General features: G+C 39.3%; 1 protein-coding gene across 3 annotated transcripts in view; it reads right to left on the reverse strand.

Annotated features, from left to right (window-relative positions):
- The window catches only part of Gyf (GIGYF family protein Gyf), a 485,965-nt gene that overhangs the window by 121,606 nt on the left and 340,292 nt on the right, over nt 1-24,067 (reverse strand). The window lies entirely within an intron of this gene.

The raw sequence follows: 24,067 nt of genomic DNA on the forward strand, positions 1-24,067 counted from the left end.
CCATCATGAAAATATTCTATAAAACTTAATTTTACTAAGCGTCAAGTACAACAGACTTGTTAGAATTCTGCCACTGAGTAGCTGGCCTTTCTAAGAATTCGAAGGCTCACATGTTCAGATGCCATTCTACAGATTTGAAAAACTTTTTCTAGATGCTAATAGAATGTTAGTCTCTCTTCACTATTTCCCGAGATCCAGTGACGTTACACACAGACACTGTACAACCGGTTGTCGCGGCTCGCGATGTATAATAAAGAAGCGGTCATTTTTTATTGTTGAGTTTTGTGTGCATGCGGAGGTGAAAAGACGCGTGGTTACCGTGATAGTTGCCAGTGGTATCCATTAACTTACAGTTAGGTAGTGAATGCAAGACAACCTTTGAATTTCCGCATGAGATTCTGAGAAAAGAAAAGTCTTGGATTCGGAGAAATACGGTATCACTCCAGAGGTTTCTGTGGCAAACACTTCAGTTTTTGTCTTCAAATGGCGTCACCTAACCTAATTGTATATGTATCATGAAAACATATTTGAAATGCATGTAGAGAAATGATAACCTCCTCGCTAAAAATTTACATGTAAAAAGCCTTTCCAAAATTTAACTAGATGCAAGAATATATGAACTATCCTCTGAAATCAGTGATGTACTCTGCCATATTTTGAGGTTATCATATTCTTACTTAATTTCTGTATATAACATTAAAATTAAGAGATCGTTTACTTCAGTCTTTATTTTTAACGCGTTAACAACTGCTATCGGCCACGTTATTTATGAATTTATTACAAAAAAAAATTATCCTCTTTCATTTCAAATTTTTTTTTTAGAGAACAGCAGTTGAAGGTATTACTAATCGACTCCAACATCGCCTTCGAATTAAGACGAGAGAGCTCGCAAATGAGCATAGTGAGAAAACTATACCGTACCGAAGATCACCTATCGCATTTTGTGGCCAACGTCTCGGTTTCCTTATTCAAACAGCGACACCTATCCTAACTTAACCGTACTATACGTATGATGAAAACACACTTAAGGCGCCAGTAGAGAAATGATAACCTTCTCGCTATACATTTTCATAATAGCCTCTCTGTAATTTAACCAGACGCGACAAAATATAAACTAACCTCTGAAATGAATTATGCACTCTGCCATATCTTGAGGTGTATCCCACTCTTATTTAATTGCAGTATTTAGCCCTAAATTTAAGTGGTCATTTAATCAGCCTTTATTTGTAACGACTTTAGAACCGTTCTCGGACAGGTTATTTACGCATTTATTACGAAAATATGTTCTCATTCAATTTGAATTTTCTTTACGGAACAGCAGTTGACGGGTATTACTAATCAACTTTTACATCACCTTCGAATGCTGACGAGAGAACTCGGTAGTGGACATAGCGAGGAAACGATACCGAATGTAATCGATCGCATGCAATATAATCGCTGGGGTACATAAATATCGGTAACGGAAATAAATACGAGCGCTTAATTGCTCGTAATAACAGATGTGTCAGTGATAGGGCTCTCTCTGTAACTGAAGGACGATACAGTTTAATATAGGAATTTTGAAGGGACAGAAAAAATTGTAGCTATAGCGGAGTTCTCATATGCCATACTCACTATAATGGACTTCTACTGTACGTGCAGTCAGTAATAAAGCATGGTGTGTGGGAGACATTCTTGAATTTATGACATATTTCAGTTTAATCCTGAGTAGTTGATGTTCCTCATTCGAATCCCTGTGTTACGTTACACGTAAACACGCACGTACTTCCTACTGGAAGGAGCTACCCCACATCACAGTACACAGTCGCGAAGCTCCTTAGTGACATAATGGCATCCCGTTGACAGGTGGAACGACGCCAGCGCTCGCAGTGGCCAGCATGTTCTAACTGTCAGAAACAAGTCACTATCAAACAGCTGATTACGCCTTCCCACGTAAATTATGAACTGTTACCACCTCAACAACTATATTAATCATAAATGTTAAGAAAACACATTGATTCACAAGACTACTTATTGCTAGAGCGTGGTAATAATACAGACGAAAGACAACAGTAGTTTATTTTCAAAGGAATAACGGACTATACCACTGTAGTTAAAGTCTTAGCCATTTTTGAAATCCTATTATTGAACTTAATTTGGTAATTTCACGTAAATCATCAAATTAATATTCAACTATAAACACAATTCAAATAATATTCAAAGATATGCGCAACCTAAATGACTGAATTTTAAGTACTTTTAGTTTTCTGTTCTATGGCACTGAAAACATTCATTGCAAAATTTCACAATGTAATCTAGATATTTTTTAAAAAAAAATTTTATTGCTTCCACCATCAAGTACAGAAAATGTACACTAGGTACACAAATAATTTCAACACTAATGGCTTAGTACGTGGAAAATCAGGTATTTACATTAGGGAATTAACAGTACCCCACATCCAAGCTCGTGAGCATTCTCCTTAACCTTTTAAGTACTGAGTTACCAGTTGACTATTTGGTACCTCAGTGCTGAGTTTTTTCATTCGTATGTAAAAAAAATTGTAGAAGCCTCAATTTTTAACTTATCAGTGTGGTGATTAGCTTAAAATGTTTATAAATGTTGGTTGTTTATAAATCTAAACGCAAATGGAAAATCCTACACTTATTTTCAATATTATTTTGAGAGAAAACAAAATTACACTTATAAGCCCATGGGTGCATTACCTTTATACAAAATAAGGAGCCCAAATTAATATTATTTCCTAAAATCTGTAGGCAACTAATACATGTAACTTCTTAGAAGTATACAAGTTGATATTTTAAAATACTTTCCAAACCTGGAATGTGGTGATAAATATTTTCTACCGGTTGTTTGTGATGCTGATTTGTTCAACTATCTGCACCAATTCCACTGGCACAAAAGCTTCTAAAAATCAATGATTTTCGGGTTTTCATCAAACACTACTTGGCCCTCAGAGCCCTTCATAGTTACCTGAAACTCTGGTGAAGAAAAGTAATCCATCCGCCATGAAATCAGCGATAAAATAGCTTTGGTGCTCACTGTGTTTTTCTTCTTTGGTTTAGAAGGAGGCTCTGTTTCTCTCTCACATACAATATTTTCGGCACTCTCTCTATCACTCTCACTTTCAAAATCGCTTAACAATTCCTTAAAATGATAATCTCCATCATCACTTTCCGCTGTGGTTAATAACTGAAAGTTTCTGTGATCCAAAATAACATTGCTGCAAGAGCAAATGAACTGTTGTTCCACCATGTTTGTTGACATCACAGATGAACTCCACAGATGTCTACAAAAACCTCTGTAAGTTACTTCCCGAAGCTATAATCTCTGAACATTTAGTTCTACATAATGCCCAATAGATGGCAGAACATGTCAGAGATCAAATTCGCACTCGAAAGTGAACTGGGAAAATCAAAAACTTAAAATTCTCGTGCACCATTTATAGACGGGCGCAGCACTCATCGGGTTAAACATACAGGAAATTCCTAACAACAGCCCCCGTTCTCTCAATTTTCGTCGACTTCTTACAAGATAATTTCTGCTCCTCTGAAAATCGAGCAAGTAGCTGCGCGGTCACGTAGCTATCAGCTTACATTTCAGAGATAGTGGGTTCAAACCCCCTGTCAGCAGCCCTGGTTTCTCATTGTCACACCAAGTTGTACCTTAATTAAGGCCACGGTCGCTTCCTTCCCACTCCAAATCCTATCCTAACCCATCGTTGTCAAAAGAATAACTTTTGTTTTGAAGAAATCTGTGGAGGTTTATTTGGAAGGGAACTGCAATCCATATTAATTTCATCTTTTCTGCTTATATAAACTGGCTGTCTTCAAAACGATTCGAACATAACTTTGTGTTATAGTACATTTTTCAATAAATCAGCCCTCCTACTATTTACAAGCAATTTGTTTTCTTTCTTTCTTTCTTTCTTTCTTTCTTTCTTAATCTGTTTACCCTCCACGGTTGAATTTTCACTCGGACTCAGTGAGGGATCCTACCTCTACCACTTCAGGGCAGTGTCCTGGAGTGTGAGAATTTGGGTCAGTGGATACAACTGGTCGGAAGGACCAGTACCTTGCCCAGGCAGCCTCATCTGCTATGGTGAAAGGGGCCTTGTGGGGGATGGAAAGATTGGAAGGGAGCGACCGTGGCCTTAAGTCTGCCTGGAGTAGTGGGATACCACAGAAAACCACTTCGAGGATAGCCGAGGTGGGAATCGAACCCTTCTCTACTCAGTTGACCTCTCCCGACCTCCCGAGGCTGAGTGGACCTTGTTCCAGCCCTCGTACCACTTTTTCAAATTTCGTGGTAGAGCAGGAAATCAAATCCGGACCTCCTGGGGTGGCAGCTAATCACACTAACCACTACACCACAGAGCCAGACCAGCAATTTTCTATACATTGAAAATTAAAACACAGCTACATGTTAGATGTTATGATTGCATTAAAACGTTATTCAGTTGCATCATTGGATGGATTTCCCTTTGAACTACATTCCTGAATATTGATAAATGAAATACCTACTTATCTGAAGTTACTTTTCTGAATCTACTCAATGTTGTTCTATTGTCCGAAAATGTAAACAGTAATTCAAGCTTTTCTGTACAACAGTTCAAGCTTTAGAAAACCTAAAGAATGATAGCTCTGAGGTCCTCTTGTAATTGAGCAGTTTACTGCGTCACACGCATTTCCTTTCGTAAATACCTTGTTAATTTAATAGAAAACCAATCATCTATAATGGAATTACCACACACTAGCCTCGCAAAACGTACACAACTTACACATCGCAGAAGATCGGTGGCTTGCTGGCCACGTGGAACGCTGCAGTCGCATGGATGAAAAAAAATGAGCTTAGCTTCGCAGCTGTGTATATTAGACTGTGCCCCATATGTTGCATTCATGTCCCACACAATAGAGGCCATAGGAATATGCACTCTTCATTTCTATTAACGTTGAGTAGTATATTGACGAAACCGAGGTCATAAATGATCATTTGCAAGCAACCATCAGTCCAACTGTAGGATCACTTACCTGTTAATCCCATATCCTTAATGTAGATGACACATAATTTGATTACTACTGCTGTATCTGAGCCATAATATTTAATACTGAGATGAAGTTTGAATGCACCATCACTAGTTAATTAATTAGCGCAAATAACTACAAGGACATCTATCATTTGTTTACTTATAGCTTAATTATAGTTATTTCTGGAATAAATCGTAGTGTGACTCAGAGATGTGTTGTGTTATTTATTTCATTTGTCAAAAATTATTTTACTGTCTTGTTCTTGTCACATGTTATTTTAATTGTCGTTTCATTCAATTATTTCATTAGGGAGATATATCCTCAGAGATATGTGCACATATCATTGTGTGTTTGATCTTTCGTGGGTGTAGACGTCCTCAGGGCAAATGTTTATTTAAAAAAGTTTAGTTTAGATTCAGTTTCATTTAATTTTCACTGCGGGAAAAACGTTATTATATAGGATATTGTAACGGAAACAAATCTGAATAATGAAAATGTAATGATTTGGTAAATGAGATATATATAACAGGATAATTATAAATCTGGAACAGCTTAGGGTCATATGATAAAATAACTATATTTAAATTCACGAATATCAACAGGGATTATACGACGCATGGATAGTAATTGAAAGAAAGAGTAAACTAAAGATTGCTGTAAACTAGTTTTCATATAACGGAACAATGATACTAGCTAAGCAATGCAATTGATTTTCAACTGCATTACGTTGTGATAGAATTATATCAATAACTGTTAGTCCCTATTTTACGGGAGCAACTTAAATACTAATTTCAATTACAAACTTGAATGCTGTCAGGAACAATTGATTCCTATTTTTATCATTAACATTTTCCAATTTTCAACTTGACAGTATTCTTTGGTTTCGTCGAAGTAATAGCATAGCATAGAGATTTTTATTGAATAAAATGTGACCAACCCGAATATCTCAGTTGTTTTCTGTGTAGAATAGATATATTTAACTATCAATTTAACTATCAATGATCATAAGCAACGTTATTACAGCTATTAGTATATAATGTCTTAAATATTATGAATATGCAAAATTGGGAACGACTACCATGATTAGATAAAACCATCTAGTATACCAAATAATAAGATAGTAAGTTCAGAATAAGTCACCGCATATAAATTCATTGGAATTATCCAATAAACTAAATTTATGATGTTGAACAATGATTGCCCAATAGGATTCCTAATATAATAAGGTTTTCACATTATTTTTTAAAAATGTCAATCAACTTGGCAATATACATAACCCCGTTTAATCAACATCGTTGCACCTTTAGCTAGCTGTGGCGTTCATCAACTTCAAACTGGTGTCGTTGGTAACAGGACCTGTGAAAGACCCTGAGTGCGGAGAGCCATGCCAACGACTGTACGGGTGCATAAGTAGAAGTGTTATAGTAGACGACAGCTTGACGTTCATCCCGTCATCAACGGATAGTGGGACTAACGCCCATAACTTCGACGTACCTTGGGGCCAGGATTTATTCCTACGAGGGAAGAGCTCAGGTTTAGGGGCAGGAGTTCCTCCTGGCACAGATTCATACCCTCCAGATGGAAGGCATGATTTCCCCTTCGCAGGAGAAGTGCGGGAGCGCCCGGTTAGGGCGTTCCTCTTCTCTGCCTTCTTTCCTTGTTTAGACGGGCTGGGAGATAATTTCCCAGCCGGCTTGGGCACTGCTTTTGCCGACCTCTGAAGGGGGGGAGGAGAGACTTGGCATTCCCCCCTGCTGTGCCGGCTTAGGACTCCACCCAGCCGCCATAGACTTCTTGATGGTCGAAGGTTGGGTGGTCCCCCACTTCGAGCTTTTACTTTTTGCGACTTTGCTCTCAGGAGCAAAGACCATCCAGGTAGGAAAGACCATCCAGGGTCTTGATCTCCTGGATCTTCTTCTCACTCAGATATGTCGGACAGTTCCGATCTCGAGGAGAATGAAGACCACAGCAGTTAGTGCACCTGTACGGAGTTGTGCACTCTTCCGTGTCGTCAGCTGCTCTTACACATGTACCACACACAGACTGATTCGAACAACGAGTTACCATATGTCCGAATCTCTGGCGCTGATAGCAACGCATAGGAGGCGGGGATGTATGGCCTCGCACCGCAATGATAAGTTGTTTGTTACCCTGTCTTTTTCTGGTAACACTGACAACTTAAAAAGACTGTTGATAAACTCAACCATGATAGGTTAAAATGATTGTTTGATCCGTATTGACTAGTTTGAATGCAGTACAGAAATATTTAAAATAGTTATATTTGAATCAGCCTTGGCAATACACTGGAAAAACATCTTTGATGAAGGGAATGGTTGAATTCCTGAAACATGTTAGGTTAAATAAATAATTTTCTTCCATTAATAAGTGTATTGACAAGGCTGATTCAAATATAACTATTTTAAATATTTCTGTACTACATTCAACTTAAAAAGAGACAATGAAGGCACCAGTGGCAAAGTCTTCACCGTCGACTTTGCACGTAATGTGCCCGACGTGTGTCCCCCCATGGTTCTTCATGTCTTCAAATGTATCCATACAGATGCACACAAGATGCTATCAGTTGGTACTAAACAGTTGACAACTGACACCGAATACCACCGAGGTTACACTTGGAAAAACAGTTTAATACAGATGACTACCGATCAATTCAAGATGGAGACTGCCTTAACTCGGCGTGTCAGCCACTCTCTCCCAATAACTTCGAAACCACAACTCCAGTTAACTCAACAGTAACTCGTTCCACAACTCAATCGTCGCCATCAATAACTCAGCAGTTAACTAACTTCACCATCAAGATTGTCTCTTTATGTATGTGCCTGGCCAGACGTCTAGAAGATTAGCTTACAAAACATATCTTCGTGAAAATTCTAGAGTGTGTAATACGTAGTTTACAATGGATGGAATATTCTCAATCGTTCTCGTCGCCTATACCATTCTGGAAGTTAGAGTGTGTTTTACAATTAGGGATTACAATTTATATATACAGGTGAGAATACATAATAATATTACTTTACAGGTATTTACATTAACGGAACTGATATAAATGCCTATGTACATGACATAACCTCACACACAATACGGTCATTCAACTACGTAAAAAATAATAATACTAATACTAAATGGATGTACATCACTTCATAACCATACGTACAAGTAGTAAGTAGTAGTAGTAGTAGTAGTAGTAGTAGTAGTAGTAGTAGTAGTAGTAGTAGTAGTAACAATAATAACAATAATAATTGTAATTGTAAAATAATAATGACGATAATAATAATAACCACGATCGTAAAATAATAATCGTAATAATTCAAGGTTAATATTTGTGTTAGTTGCCCATGGCTGAAAGAACATTGTTTTCAAGTTATACCTGTTATCGCACTTGCGTCACTTCCATCAACTCATCATCAGTGTTTAAAATGAGGTCTTTATGGATGATGACTCCACAAACCAGATTTGAGGATTTGCGCTCCTCCACTTTCATGGGGATTTCGCCAAAGTGGTCGCACTTAAGCGACTGATCGGCTTGCATTGCTGTGCGAGTCTTCAAAAGCAAACAACCGTTGCACATTTTCTTGAGATCCACAAGTTCGCTGTGGACACCTTCAATGTGTCTAGTAGAAAGGATCTATTTTACCAGCTTAAAATTGTGCCTTTCGGTTCTGGTAGCAACCAGAAACCTAGGGAAGCTGGATCCCATTCCTTCACGCTGCGCATGTTCTCACGGGGTTGAACCTCTCAAGGAATCAAAAGTTGAAGACTTTGGCGGGGGACCACCTTGCACAGGTCGAAATCATCCTCCCCGAATGCCACCCACTCCGATCAGAGGCCTCTGTAGCTGAACCAAGCAGCCAAAGCTATACCCACCTGGCCGTAGCCAGTATTGCCCAGAGTCTAATGTTGGCTGATGCCCAATAGGGATGACTGAGGCAATGAGCACTAGGACTCCCTTCCTCCAATCACCCGCAATAGCATGTACCCTATGGTGTGTAGAGAGTAATAAATATACAGAAAAAATAAAACAACAATATGTCGTGGCATCTGGCTGTTTGGGGACCCGTGCTGTCAGGCAGATAATACTGCGCGGGAACATGACGCTCCCACCCACAAGTTTCCTGGGTGGTAACAAATGGGCTTTTGGGCATAATCGCACACGTAAGATGCCCATCTTCGAGCAGCACGCACATCAGGAATTTTGTCTAACCCTCAAAAACAATAAAAAATAAAGAGGGGACCGATGGCTACACAACCCTTTTAGTTGCCTGCTACGACAGGCAGGGATTACCTGTGAATGTATTCAGCCTCCCTCCTATCCACAGGGGGTCCAACACAGAATACCAAACCACAATCCATACCCGCGCGTATATCGCCCCTTATGACAGGCAGGGGATACCGGGGGTGTATTCTACATATGCGTCCCCCACCTGCAGGGGGTGTTACCATTTTAGTTGCCTCTTATGAACGGCAGGGGGTACCGTGGGTGTATTGTTCTGCTACGTCCCCCACCCACAGTGGGTTGAAGTACTTTGAAAGATGGAAGTAAACTTAGGTGATGTGTTTTTAAAAATTAGTTTGTTAGGAGAACATGAAACACTAAGTTCCCAATATCAGCTTTTGTAACATTCAGATGATGGTTAGCTCATTACTAAGACATTGTTTTCATTAGTGAGGCACAACAACAGAACAAAGGAGTTTCTGTTATTGGTATTTACCCATCCATTCACGTAACAGTATTACTATTTATGTCCAGCTCCATGGCTAAATGGCTAGCATGCTGGCCTTTGGTCATAGGGGTCCCGGGTTCGATTCCCAGCGGGTTACCTACGGGCGTCAAATCACAAGACCTGCACCTGGCGAGCCGAACATGTCCTCAGTCACTCCCGACACTAAAAGCCATACGCGATTTCATATTTCATTAGGTATTTGGTAACCTCATTGGTTAATTTCGCTAGCACGGGGGCTGGGTGTATATGTTGTCTTCATTATCATTTCATTGTTATCATGACATGCAGGCTGCCTACGGGCGTCAAATTACAAGACCTGCAGTTGGCGAGCCGAACATATCCTCGGACACTCCCAACACTAAAAGCCATACACCATTTCATATTTAATTTAGTATTTCTATGCTTCACAGGCTGAGGTGAACTCAACCTGAAAGTTTTCTAATGAGGCAGCACTGCAGGTTACGTACGAACTGTCTCATAAACTTGCTGTGAGTAGCTGCGGTGACTATCACTGACAGAACAGAAGCGTGACTCATCGGAGAACACAACGTTCCGCCATTCCCTCATCCAAGTCGCTCTAGCCCGGCACCATGCCAGGCGTGCACGTCTATGCTGTGGAGTCAATGGTAGTCTTCTGAGCGGACGCCGGGAGTCCAGGCCTCCTTCAACCAATTGACGGGAAATTGTTCTGGTCGATATTGGAACAGCCAGGGTGTCTTGCACATGCTGAAGAATGGCGGTTGACGTGGCGTGCGGGGCTGCCACCGCTTGGCGGCGGATGCGCCGATCCTCGCGTGCTGACGTCACTCGGGCTGCGCCTGGACCCCTCGCACGTGCCACATGTCCCTGCGCCAACCATCTTCGCCACAGGCGCTGCACCGTGGACACATCCCTATGGGTATCGGCTGCGATTTGACGAAGCGACCAACCTGCCCTTCTCAGCCCGATCACCATACCCCTCGTAAAGTCGTCTGTCTGCTGGAAATGCCTCCGTTGACGGCGGCCTGGCATTCTTAGCTATACACGTGTCCTGTGGCACACGACAACACGTTCTACAATGACTGTCGGCTGAGAAATCACGGTACGAAGTGGGCCATTCGCCAACGCCGTGTCCCATTTATCGTTCGCTACGTGCGCAGCACAGCGGCGCATTTTACATCATGAGCATACCTCAGTGACGTCAGTCTACCCTGCAATTGGCATAAAGTTCTGACCACTCCTTCTTGGTGTTGCATTTGCTCTGTCAGTCGGTGTATATATTCATTTATAAACCTCCAAGGTAAGCTTTTCATTCAGACAACCTGATAATCTGAATTTGCAAAAAGTGTCCATCTTCGGAGGCGATTTCAACAGCCACAGCATTATATGGGGTTATCCACATGATGATGAGAATGGAGAAGCTGTTATACTGTATATTGGGCAGAATCACACCAACTGTCCTTCATTCATGATAACAAACTTCCTTCATCCTTCAACAGTGGAAGGTGCAAATGTGGATATAATCCAGATCTTATTTTTGTGAGTGAGCGGATTGCCCATCAGTGTGTTAAATCTGCCTGCCTTCCTATTCCTAACACACAACATCGTCCCATAATGTGCCAGATATTAGCCGCAGTTAGACCACAGTGTGTTTACTTTAAGAGAAGATATAATTTCAAAAACACAAACTGGGAATGTTTCACTTCCTCTTTAGATAAAAAGATGAGTATGATCAGTCCCATACCAATTTATTGATGCCATTAGATTGTGTTCTAAAGAAGCCATTCCAAGAGGATGCAGAACTAATTACATACAAGGTCTTTGCCAGGAAACATCTGCCCTACTGAAAAACGACATCGATTTGTATGAAAGGGATCCTTTTAATGCTGAAACTATTGCAAGCGGACAAAAACTTCTCTCTGCTATTTCAGAGACTAAACGAGAACAGTGGTTAAAATTTATGGAAGAGGTTAACATGGATAGGAGTAGTCAGAAGGCCTGGAGGCTACTCAGGCGTCTCAGTAATGATCCTAATAAAGCATCATCTCTTTGTAACATATCTGCAAACCAAATTGCTCACCAACTCGTCTAAAATGGCAAGTATGTAAACTCCAGTTCTACAACAAAAGTGGATGTTCCTAAGACAAAATTCATACCAGCAACCAGTATGCTTTCTAATCCCTTTACCATGGCAGAACTGAATGATCCTATAAATATCAGTAAAAACGGAAAGGCTCCTGGTGTAGATGAAATCTGTATTCAACAAATCAAGAATTTTGGACCTGTTACTAGAGAATGGGTACTAAATCTATTTAACAATTGCATTCGAACATGCAGAATACCCAAAATTTGGAGGAAATCTAGAGTTATAGCATTCCTCAAACCAGGAAAAAATCCACATGATCCTAAAAATTACAGACCCATTCCTTGCTCTGTCATTTAATCAAGATGTTAGAACGAATGATTCTGGTAAGGCTTACAAAAATAGTTGAACCACTTATGATTCCAGAATAAGCTGGGTTTAGAAGAGGAAAGAACTGCACATCACAAATCCTCCATTTGACCCAATATATTGAAGATGGTTTTGAAAATCGGAAAATAACTGGAGCAGTCTTCATCGACCTAACTGCGGCCTGTGACACAGTCACCAAATTTTGCTGAGTAAATTTATAACATGACAAAGGACAAGAAGCTGACTGAATTTCTTCGATGTCTTCTTGAAAATCGAAGATTTCTTGTAGATTTCCAAGGGCGACATAGTCGTTGGGAGAACCTCAGGAATGGCCTACCCCAAGGTAGTGTTTTGTCTCCAATATTATTTAATATTTACACAAATGATCAACCCTTGCCAAAAGGAACAAAAAGCTTCATTTATGCAGATGATCGAGCTATTGTCACCCAGGGTGATCAGTTTGAGAGTGTTGAACGGAGACTAATGGAAGTTTTAGATGAACTGAGTCCATACTACAGAGAAAACCATCTAAAGCCTAACACGTCAAAGACACAAGTTTGCGCTTTTCACTTGAAAGAATATGCAGGCAAGAAGAAAACTGAAGATTTTCTGGGAAGGTGCTCTCTTGGATCATTGCTCAACACCTAAATATCTAGGGGTGACTCTGGATCGTGCACTCACGTATGAACAACACTGTCTTAACACGAAACACAAAGTATCTACGCGAAATTCCATTCTTCGCAAATTATGCGGTACCAGCTGGGGAATGCAAGCTCAAACAATGAGAACTACTGCTTTAGCATTGAGCTACTCTGCAGCAGAATATGCATGCCCTGTTTGGTATAGATCATGTCATGCCAAACAGGTGGATATTGCTTTAAATGAAACTTGCCAGCTTACAACTGGTTGCCTAAGATCTACACCTAGTGATAAGGTATATTGCTTGGCTGGCATTGCTCCCCCAGATATTAGACATGAAGTAGCTGCCAAACATGAAAAATCTAAAGTAGACATTTCACAAACACATCCATTACATGATTATCAACCGGCTCAATAACGAATGAAATCGAGGAGAGGTTTTCTTCATTATACTGAGTGCCTTTCGGAGTCACCTCAGTCATCAAGACTAACTTCCTAGAGATCCAGAAACCTTCATCTCAATGGATGGATGGATCCATCTGAAACTCTTCCAGCCGGTTATGAAGAGTCGTGGTCTACATGGAAGAGTCTGAACAGGCTACGGTCTGGGGTCGGTCGATCTAAGAACAACATGAAGAAGTGGGGTCTATCTGAAGAGTCAACCCTCTGTGTCTGCGGAGAAGAACAAACTATGGCGCACTTCCTTAATTGCAGCTCCTGCCCTTTCGTTTGCACCATGCAAGATTTAGTGAAGGCCACACCAAATGGTCGAGATCTTACCAAATTCTGGTTCGATATTATATAATTGTTACTTTGAATGTACCTCTAGTATGTTTTTTACCAGTTAGGCCTATTTAATTATTTTTCATTCTTAACTAATGATTTATATGATGTATTGCTTCTGATATGAATAAATAAATAAATAAATAAATAAATAAATAAATAAATAAATAAATAAATAAATAAATAAATAAATAAATGTGATTAACATAGTAATGAAGGCTGTGAACTGCATTAGGAGACATGGACTATCTCATCGGCAGTTTACTAACTTTCTAGAGATGTATGAATGTGATCATAACGATATCCCATACTACTGCTAAGTAGGCAGAGGAAAAACTCTTCGAAGATTCTTTGAATTGCTAGACCATATTGCCAATTTCGTAGGTCAGAAAGGCAAGGAATATCCTTAATTTCATGATGTTAAGTGGATTAGTGACTTGCCATTTTTTGTGGACATTACAGACCATCTTAATTACTTAAATCGGCAATTGCAGGGGGTAAACAATTTGATCTGACATGAAAGAGGCCACAGAAACATTTAATATGAAATTAGCCTTGTGGAAGAAACAAATCACTCAGCACAATTTCTACCACTTCCCAAATATAGGATACTTGAAAACTGGCACTTTGAACTGCACAGATATACTGAGATTTTAAGCTGAGTTTGATGGAAGGTTTCAGGACCTTGATGTTGTGAAAGGAAAGTTGCAGCTCATTTCCGTACCATTTAGTGTTCAACCAGAAAGATGCACCTCATAATTTACAACTGGAACTTAGAGAGTTAACATGCGACACATTGCTGAAGCAAAAGTACAAAGATAAGAGAAATTATTGACTTTTACCAAACACTTGTCCTATTACACTTCCCATAACTCTGAAAGTTTGCTGCAGAAATCCTGTCACTGCTTAGAAATAAATACAGGTGTGAACAATTCTTTTCCAGGATGAAGATCAACAAATCTCGATTCTGATCTCTGCTAGCAGACATACATCTCAATAATGAAAATAGTGTATGCCAGCACCATCAAAGCCCAACACTGAAGGAGTATTGCCAGTAAATGCCAGCAGGGCTCAGGAAAACAGTGAACATAAAATAATTATTATTATTATTATTATTATTATTATTATTTTTTTTTTTTAGAGGAAGCGAAACCACGATGCCCAGAGTGTAGACAAGTGCTCATTGGACGAGTTGGTTGTGTGATTAGGGGTGCGCGGCTGTGAGCTTGCATCCGGGAGATAGTGGGTTCGAATCCCACTGTCGGCAGACCTGAAGATGGTTTTCTGTGGTTTCCCATTTTCACAAATGCTGGGGCTGTACCTTAATTAAGGCCACGGCCGATTCCTTCCAACTTCTAGGCCTTTCCTATCCCATTGTCGACGTAAGACCTATCTGTGTCAGTGCGACGTAAAGCCACTAGCATAACAACAACAAAAAAGACAAGTGCTCCCTGGAATGCTTTTAAGTTATTTCATCACACCTTAGTTTTGTCAATGAGTATACTCTTAATGTGCGTGCTCAATTCGCCCGGAAGGATGTGGGTTCGAATCCCCGCCGGGAAGTCGTAAAATTTAAGAAACGAGATTTCCACTTCCGGAGGTGCATATGGCCCTGAGGTTCACTCAGCCTACACCAAAAATGAGTACCAGGTTAATTCCTGGGGGAAAAGGCGGCCGGGCTTAGAGCTAACCACTCTACCCCATCACATGCCGAGGTTACGAATGGTGGAAGCCCTTACATTCCACCCCTCCAAGGGCCTTCATGGCCTGTACAGAGACGACTTTGCTTTTTATAGTCTTAATGTATGTATCCTGAACATGACAGAATTTGATTCTTTGTTTAATATTTGGCTAATGTGTGTAGTATTTATGTAGCCAACAATTCCATTGTTTTTATAATCAATAATGCATTTATTAATTTCATGTAAATTAACAACTTACAGTGCCCTATTAATGATATTTGTGAAGGACTGCTCTCATTTAGAGGTAGCACACTTTATTCACAATGAGAGAAATAATTCTGTGCACCTCTAAAGCATCTCTTTCGAACTTCTCCGCTCAAGTGACCGTATGCCGGCCAAGACCGCACGTGAGTAAAGACATACTGCACGCAGCTCACCTTGCATGCGCTTGACCTTGACATGCCTGTTCTGGATGGATCAAAGTTGGAACACATACATCAGTTCTATTATATTGGCAGTGTAGTAACAACAGATAGCCAGCCGACCATCTGTAGACACTAGTAGAGTACAAAAAGGAGCACAGTTTTAGTCTTGTGAGAAAACTTCTTTGGGATAAACAAGTTCTCTTAAGATCAAAATTAATACTGTACAGGAACTTCTTTATACCAGTTACCACATACAGTCTAGAAACATGCATCCAAACTATCAGAAATATCAGCAAACTACAAGCAGTGGAAATGAAGTTCTAAAAAACCATGATTCAGAAAACAAGGAGGGACAAGATAAGAAACGACAAGATACGCCATTGTTGTCCATGTGAGAAAACCTCTTAGTGAGATCTGTATTGAAGCCAGGCTGAAATGACTTGGTCATCTCAAAAGAATGGACCCACAAAGAATAGCTAGGGTGGGGTTTGAGAAGGAACTCTAAGGCAAAAGATGAAAAGGTTGGCCAAGGAAGAGATGGATTGATCAGATTAGAAACGATTCAGCTGGACGAGATTTGCAGCAGGTTACGGAAGAAGCAATCTACGTGAACAGAAGTAAACGGAGAGCGCCCATTCACTGCACCCGCAAAACTGACGCTGGTTCAAGATGATTAATAATAATAATAATAATTTTGTGTGGATATATCTAGCAGAGTGAGGCCCTTGTAAGACGGACCCTCCGAGGAGGGTGGGCAGCATCTGCCATGCGTGTTATTGTGGTGGAGGATAGTGTTTTGTGTGGTGTGCTAGTTGCAGGGATGTTGGGGACAGCACGAACACCCAGCCCTCGAGCCAATGGAATTAACCAATGAAGGTTAAAACCCCTAACCCAGCCACAAATTGAACCCGGGACCCTCTGAACCGAAGGCCAGTAACCATTCAGCCAACAAGTCGGGCCGTTCAAGATGATGATGATGATGATGATGATGATGATGATGATGAAAGGAGGTAATGTATGTCTATTGGCAGTACATGCAAGGATAACTGATGTGCATTACTTTTCAGCCCCGTGTAGACAAGATCACCACTTTCTTCTTTCCTTTTTTCCTACTATGTAACTTGCAGGCATATCGAAATACATAGCCATTGATAAGCATTTCCTATCTGATCTACAAGATAGTTATTTTCAGTGTGCTGCCTTATTATGAAGCACTGAAATTAGATAAAGATTTTTCATAATTTTCTGGCAACTTATGCACAAGCAACGTGCACCTATGAAGTGAAAAATCCCAGTGTTTCATGAAAAGTAAAGCCCAATGGCAACTTGCTTTAAAATTGTCAATTTTTTTTGCACTCAAGCAATTCCATGAGTCTATATTTGAATAATTTTGGCATTCACTGGTGGGCATTTCTGACACTGTTCCTTCACAAAGTCGATTAATACAGGGAGAATAATGTAAGTGTTCAGACTTCTGCTCGCATACCATGGGAAGTCCTGAGTGAGCGCCATATGGCTTCTGTCAACACTGGCAAGATAAGAAATGTTCACTGCCAGCGCGCAGCTGTTTAGCACTCTGTCCCTCAGTTCGCTAAATACTATTGGTCTTTTAAGGTGTGTTGTGAGGTTATTATCACAATGGTTAAACACATTAAAGAGCAAAGAATATTTTTGGTTGAGTGTTATTTGCACAAGAAGAAGAAACCAGTTAAAAGGTGCCTTCGAAAATTCCGTAGACAATTTACCAGTGCGACAGTACCATCAAAATGTTACGTGCATCAGCTCGTTTACAAGTGGCGTAGTACTGGTTCCCTAAGCAATAAGAAAAAGAAGTGAAGGAGAACAGCTTTCACATGGGAGAGGTTAGAAGATTTACAGGCAAGACTCCAGCTCAATCCATGTAAGTAGCTTCGGAGAGTAGCTCAGGAAAGTGGTATTACACCTTCTTCAGCACGTAATGCAACAAAACTGTTAAATTTACGATCTTATTGGACTCATTCAGTCCATAACACGCTGCCTACAGATTTCAATGCAAGAATATGATTTTGCAATTCGCTAATGAATAGTGTCCACGACGGTATTGTGGATCCGAACTTTCTTTTTATGAGCGACGAAGCCCGGTTTCATTTGAGTGGATATGTCAATTGACAGAACAATAGAATTTGGGATACAGAACACCCGCACATTTTACAGCCGAGAGCTCTGGACGATACGGTGGGTGTGTGGTGTGCTATCAGTGCCCAACGAATTATCGGTACGAAATTTTTCAGGACACGATTACTTCTGACCGCTATATGCAAAACATTCAGGAACCATTTTGTGCTGAACTGACTGAAGAAGAGAAAAGGTACGGCTATTTCCAGCAGTATATTGCAACAGCCCATACGGCGCGTAGCTCTATGCGACGGTTACGGGAAATATTCAATGATGATCAGATCATCAGTAAAGGCTTATGGCCCCCTCGTTCGCCTGATTTAAGCACATGTGACTTTTATCTTTGGGGAAATCTTAAAGGAAAAGTTTACAGGAATAATCCTCGAAATGCAGAAGAATTAAAAACTGAAATTAGGAACATTGTGCATTCTATCGGTGTCCATGAACTACAACGTGTGTTTCGAAATCTCATTACAAGATGTGAAGCTTGCATTGCAGCTGAAGGAGATCACTTTCAGCATCGTCTGTAAATACTGGCGAGTTCAGTTTAATTTCCTAGTTGATTTATTTATTTGTTTCTTTATTTATTTGTTTATATATTTATTTGTTACTGGCGAGTTCAGTTTAATTTCCTAGTTGATTTATTTATTTGTTTATTCACTTACTTATTTGTCCAGAGCATTTATGTAGCCGGCGAGTTCAGTTTCTATAGGCGTAATCATGCCGCTTCTTTGAGCCAACTAGGCCTGCTTGTCATGGCAGGCACTGCGCTCGCTGTCTCCACTTCCCAGCGCGCCTAATCCTCGGCACTCCGCTCTCAACTTTTAAAATAATCAACCCGCAGTATTTCCATTGCATTGCACAAACCAGATTTTGGCCCACGAAAAGTATTTCTCTTGCTGGAACAAGCAAACAGCTGCACTCTCTGCCTTCTCCACCACTTTATATTACTTTTGTCAATTCGTACTGCCGCTGCGCAGCAGGATTTGATGTCTCCTGTGCAAAACATATCACATTGCTTTTATAATCAGCAGAGCAATGACAGTGCTTCACATTGAAATTGGCAAGACTTGCACTTTATAAAACTCAACTTTATGCCTACCCATCATATTCAATCCTGCCAAATGCTATTTCTTGATGGATGCAGTACTTTTGCATATGTCTTGGCACAGGCCTCAGCAAAATGTAGCTTCCACTTAAGTCCCAGACTCAACCATACCTGTGATAATATGGAAGTTGCTAGGATATGGGTAATACACAGTAATGACATTCAGAGCACGACCAATGTGTCTGATTGTTATGAAAGGAGTTGCTCAGTGTCAGTCAGGCTGCAATAACACTTTTTGGCCTAGGAAGGAAAACAATGGCAAACTGTCTCACTCTTCATGTTACCTAGTATGCCCATTTTGGTGCCACCATCGGTTTCTACAGTTTACTTATAACTAGGCCTGGTGCTATTCGAGGATCCAACCAGCCTCTGTGCTAACAAACATACATCATATCAATAATAGATACAACATTTGGGAAAACAAAATGTAATATCCTTACCACTGCTGCCAATATAAACTTGAGCACGGCTGCTAAATGCTGATCACAAATTCTGCTAAATTAATATGCTCTTTATGTAAAGAAATCTACTTTTCTTCCTAGCAATACCTAAAATACAGTAAAATGTTACTATAACAACGGCTAATATAACAAAATGTTCAGAATTACAAAATTATTATTCAAACTTGCATAATGAATTACAATTTAGCCATTTTGCCATTAAATTTTTTTTTAATATAACTGAAATTCAGCCTGTTTTAACTGCCAGGCATTTCGCACAACACGTTCCTATGCAGCTAATATCAGACAGCCACTCACCATGACAACACATAGGCTTAGGCGAACCTATTCTCCGGACCACCTTTTGAACAGACTAAAGCGAACGTAACGCCATTGCCTCGTCACACTCGCCGTGGTTGCCAAATGAACCGGTGTGCGATTCAAAGTTGTACTCCAGCACTATAATACATCACAGCTCATGGACTGTACCTCAAGTGCCTTTAAAAGAATACATTAATGGAGAGGCCAACTTTCAAGAAAGGCAATTCGTAATGCAGTCGTTCAGTCACAGGGGGAAAGGCATTGACAGATGCGACGGCCGTAGAATTTTTTTTCGAGATCTAACTAACTTGCATATCATTGAAAAATCAATCAACATCATACAATTCAACCAGATATTCAAAGACTGACATATAAAGTGTGTATGATTCTTACCTGCTAAAGTAACAGGTGATCTGCAGTACATATATGAGTGGAGGTTGAAGGATCATTTCTTTTGTTGAGTACTGTAGTTGCTTTCTTAGCAGCTTGTAGCTGCTGTTTGGTAAACGTACACTGCTGACATGCTTTTCCTTTTTGCGACAGGTGTGTCATCAAGAAAGGACAGCAGGATATCATTTTTGTCTGTAATATTTTTGTATTGTGAAAAATGAAGATATAAGAACTCTGGACTCGGCTGGAATTTTTTTTTATGTAACTGGAAGAAAATATTAATATAAATAAGTTTGTAATATTTTTTTTTTAAATGTAATTTAGGAAAACATTAAGATATCAAGATATATGGAACTGTAAATGAACATTGCAAGATGCGAGAATTAATTTTGAAGTGATCTTTTTGTATTTCAATTTAATGTAATTGATCATTTAAATTAATGTCAGCAAGTGTGAAGAAAAGACATTTGGGACGTTTCAACTTGAAGAATTTCTTGAAGAATTATTTGAAAATTATTTTTTAATTCTGTATGTCAAAATTGTAACATGGTGGTAAAACTCGTGCGGAACATAACTTTTGGACCAGTGGGTACTGCACGTGGAGAGTTTAGGTGATGCAATTCTTCTTGCTTCAGCAAGTCAGGAAATGACTATATATGGTCATACAATTGGATTGGCCAAAAGGACTGGCGTTCCAATTGGCGAAAAGAACAGGAATCTAGTGGAAATTACATACATCCGATTGGTGGTTTGTGATCTGGCCATTTCCGGTCTTCTGCCGGCTTTGCGTGTATGATGCGAGTTATTGGGGTCTGACTGTCCTTAAGAACGGAAACTCCTACCCTGTTGGGTAAGTGCTACTTCTGTATTATTTTTAATGTTTTCTGATTTTGTTTGATTTAATTTAATTCCTTTTGTGTTTCGGTAGTTTCTTGCTTAATGTAATTTTCTAAGTTTTAAATTCAACGTGTCTGAGTTTGCCCTAGATTCCTGTTGTGTCTAATATCTATTCTTAAACCTACATTTGTTTCAAACTATACATTGTAATGCAGCATCACCTTTCTATGTTAAACCGAGGTTTTCACCAAGTTCCTTAAGTATGTCTTGATTCGGTTTTGTGGAACTGAATTTTGTTAAAGTCTTTAAACATCATTGGTTTGTGAGTTAGGTATCAGTTGCGATGTCATTTAACTTGTTTATTGTAATTTTACATCCGTTATTTTCAATATACTTAGTCAAGGGTGAGTTATCGTATACCTTTTCTCCCCCATAACGTCATACCTTCCCATGGACCTCAATAGGGAGTCTTGTATGTGTTGTCCTATAGCAGAGAATCTGTTGTACTTAATGAAGTTGATATGTTCGGAGTATCTGATGTTGAAGTTGTAGCCAGTTTGTCCGATGTACGAGGAGCTGCAGTTGTTACATCTGTATACAGATGTAACAACAAGCATAATTTCACCAATATTGAAAAAGACATAAAAATACTCAAAATCATTAACAAAAGCCCCCTTCTAAACACTACTGAAAATTATTTTATTCACCTTGACCAATACTTCAACCCTAATTTCAATTTAAACGACGTTTCTGAAAAACCCAATATCCTATTTGACTTCCTAATTCTTCTCAAAAATTCTAAATTTCTAAACCTGAATTCAATTTTCCATGCCTTACACAGTTCCTACCCACGTTTTATACCTCCAATAACCCACCCTCCTAACCCATCCTATCTTATCCTTTCCCATCCTCTTTTGACTTCCAATCCTTTTAATGTTCTCTTATCTACTAATCCTCTTCTTTATTAACTTATCCTATCTTTTCTTTTCACCTCTCCTCTAGGGGAAAAAAAAACAAACCTACATTCCGAATTGAACTGTATACTAGTATATTATAGTGCCACCTGCATTTTGGGTCTTTACATTCAAATTTAAACTCATGCCTTGCGCTGCCTTGGACTACCTCAATTACAACCTGAATTCTTATCTTCAAGAAGTAGCGCACTGTGCATATACGTTTTTCATTTGTTTCCAGTAATGCACTTTTTACCATTTTTTCTTCACATTATTTTTTACGTCAACTGTTCTAAAGAATCTAAAAGATCCTAGTTACATACTTTAATTATATTAAATTGTATTTTATATATATAGATATATATATTTTCGCAACTGAAACAATTACAGGCTGGATCACAAAGCTATTCACCGAGTTCCGTCGGCATTTGAAAGCGCAGCACCGGACATTCAATATGTTGCTAGCAATTTACTTCAATCAAGCGACTCGTCTTCGACTTCTACACAATTCTGGGACTTTATATTAACTAAATTGTATTGTGACTTCGCGCCTGATAGTATTTGCAGGCTGGCTCACTTAACTGTTCTCCGCTTCTCGTAAACATTTTGAGACAGTGCCGAACTTTGCGTGTGTTGTGCTACTATTCAGAAGATTGCGCCTTAAGTGACTGACCTACTTCTCCTAGATTTTACAATTTAAAATCGCGCAGTGCCTATCCCCATTATCTTATATTGCTTCTTCAACTGTTTTTTTTAAAGACTCATTCTTTAATTTCTTATTTACCTATGCATTGCTTTTTGCATTTTATTCGGCTGATGACCCAGATTGAGGTCGAAACCGGTACCGCTCCCGCTTATAATTAAATAGGAACGTAACACCACATTTCTTAATTACTTGTACTGAATAGGTTGAACTACATTATGTGTTTATTTCAATTCTACTGTACCTGACGCTTAGTACAATAAAGTTTTATAGATAGCCGGAATATTTTCGTGATGGATCGTCATACTGTAAAGATATGTGGAACAGGTATTGCTGGCCAATTTTCAACAGGTTCTTGTCGATATTATGATGCCAAATTTAACTTAATAGTTATTAAACACTCGGAAATGTAGAATAATCGTGTAGCCGCAAGAAAATACGGCAAAGGCTTAACTAAAGCCAATATTTGACATTAGTGTGAAGACAGTTAGCTTAAAAATGTGCACTGCACAACAAATGCATTCAGTGGTCCGTAACATGGACGCTTTAAATAAGTCTTGGATGAAATTGTGAGGTACGTGCATAAAAAACACAAGAGTGGAATTGCCATACCTCGGTGCAATGAACTCGTTCGTTGACCTTCAACGTCCGCGGTTAGGCCTATACATCGCTAGTCACTGAAATTGGGCGAAGCCGGCAAGTGAGATGTGTGCGTAGCGGTAGCCAGATATATCTGACGCTGAGTGAAAGTAACAGTTTTATAGTAAGCAAGAATATTTTCTTGATGGATCGTCGTATTGTAGAGACGCGTGGAATAGGTATTGCCGGCATATTTTCAATGGGTTCTCTTCAACATTATGATGCAAATTTTAAGTTAATGGTTATTAAACCTGATGAAATAAAGAATAATTATGCAGCCACAAAATAATACGCCATAATTAAAGCCAATATTTGGCGTCTAAAAATAGTCTAACATGCGTACTGTATAAGAAAGGCACTCCTTACGTGCACAAAGCACTTTTTAAGACTGATTTAAAAAATTTTAAGGGGTTGTGTTGGATTCGGAGAAATAGGGTACTATAATTTTTTCAGAATGAAATTAAACATACGCTTTCATGTAGTATCTTATTTCAAAAAATAACAAACAAGTAGGCCGTAGTGTGGATATTATCCGCAAAAATGCAAGTTTTGAACAAACTGATTGCGTTTCATACTGATTTTAATGTGTATGAGAGGTTTGCCGACTTTTACAAAATCAGATATAACAACAATCCGTTGTAGCAAGTAAATTTTTTGATGATATGAATCATTGCTATAACAGACTTTTACTGTAATTTTGGAGGTCCCCAAAATTTTGTTATACTGTTATTTTACTGTATCTGCTAAATTAAAACCTAAATGATATAATATTTACATCTGTTTATTGATAAAAACTAA

The sequence above is a fragment of the Anabrus simplex genome, chromosome 6, assembly GCF_040414725.1.
Source record: "Anabrus simplex isolate iqAnaSimp1 chromosome 6, ASM4041472v1, whole genome shotgun sequence".
In the NCBI taxonomy this organism is placed as follows: domain Eukaryota; kingdom Metazoa; phylum Arthropoda; class Insecta; order Orthoptera; family Tettigoniidae; genus Anabrus; species Anabrus simplex.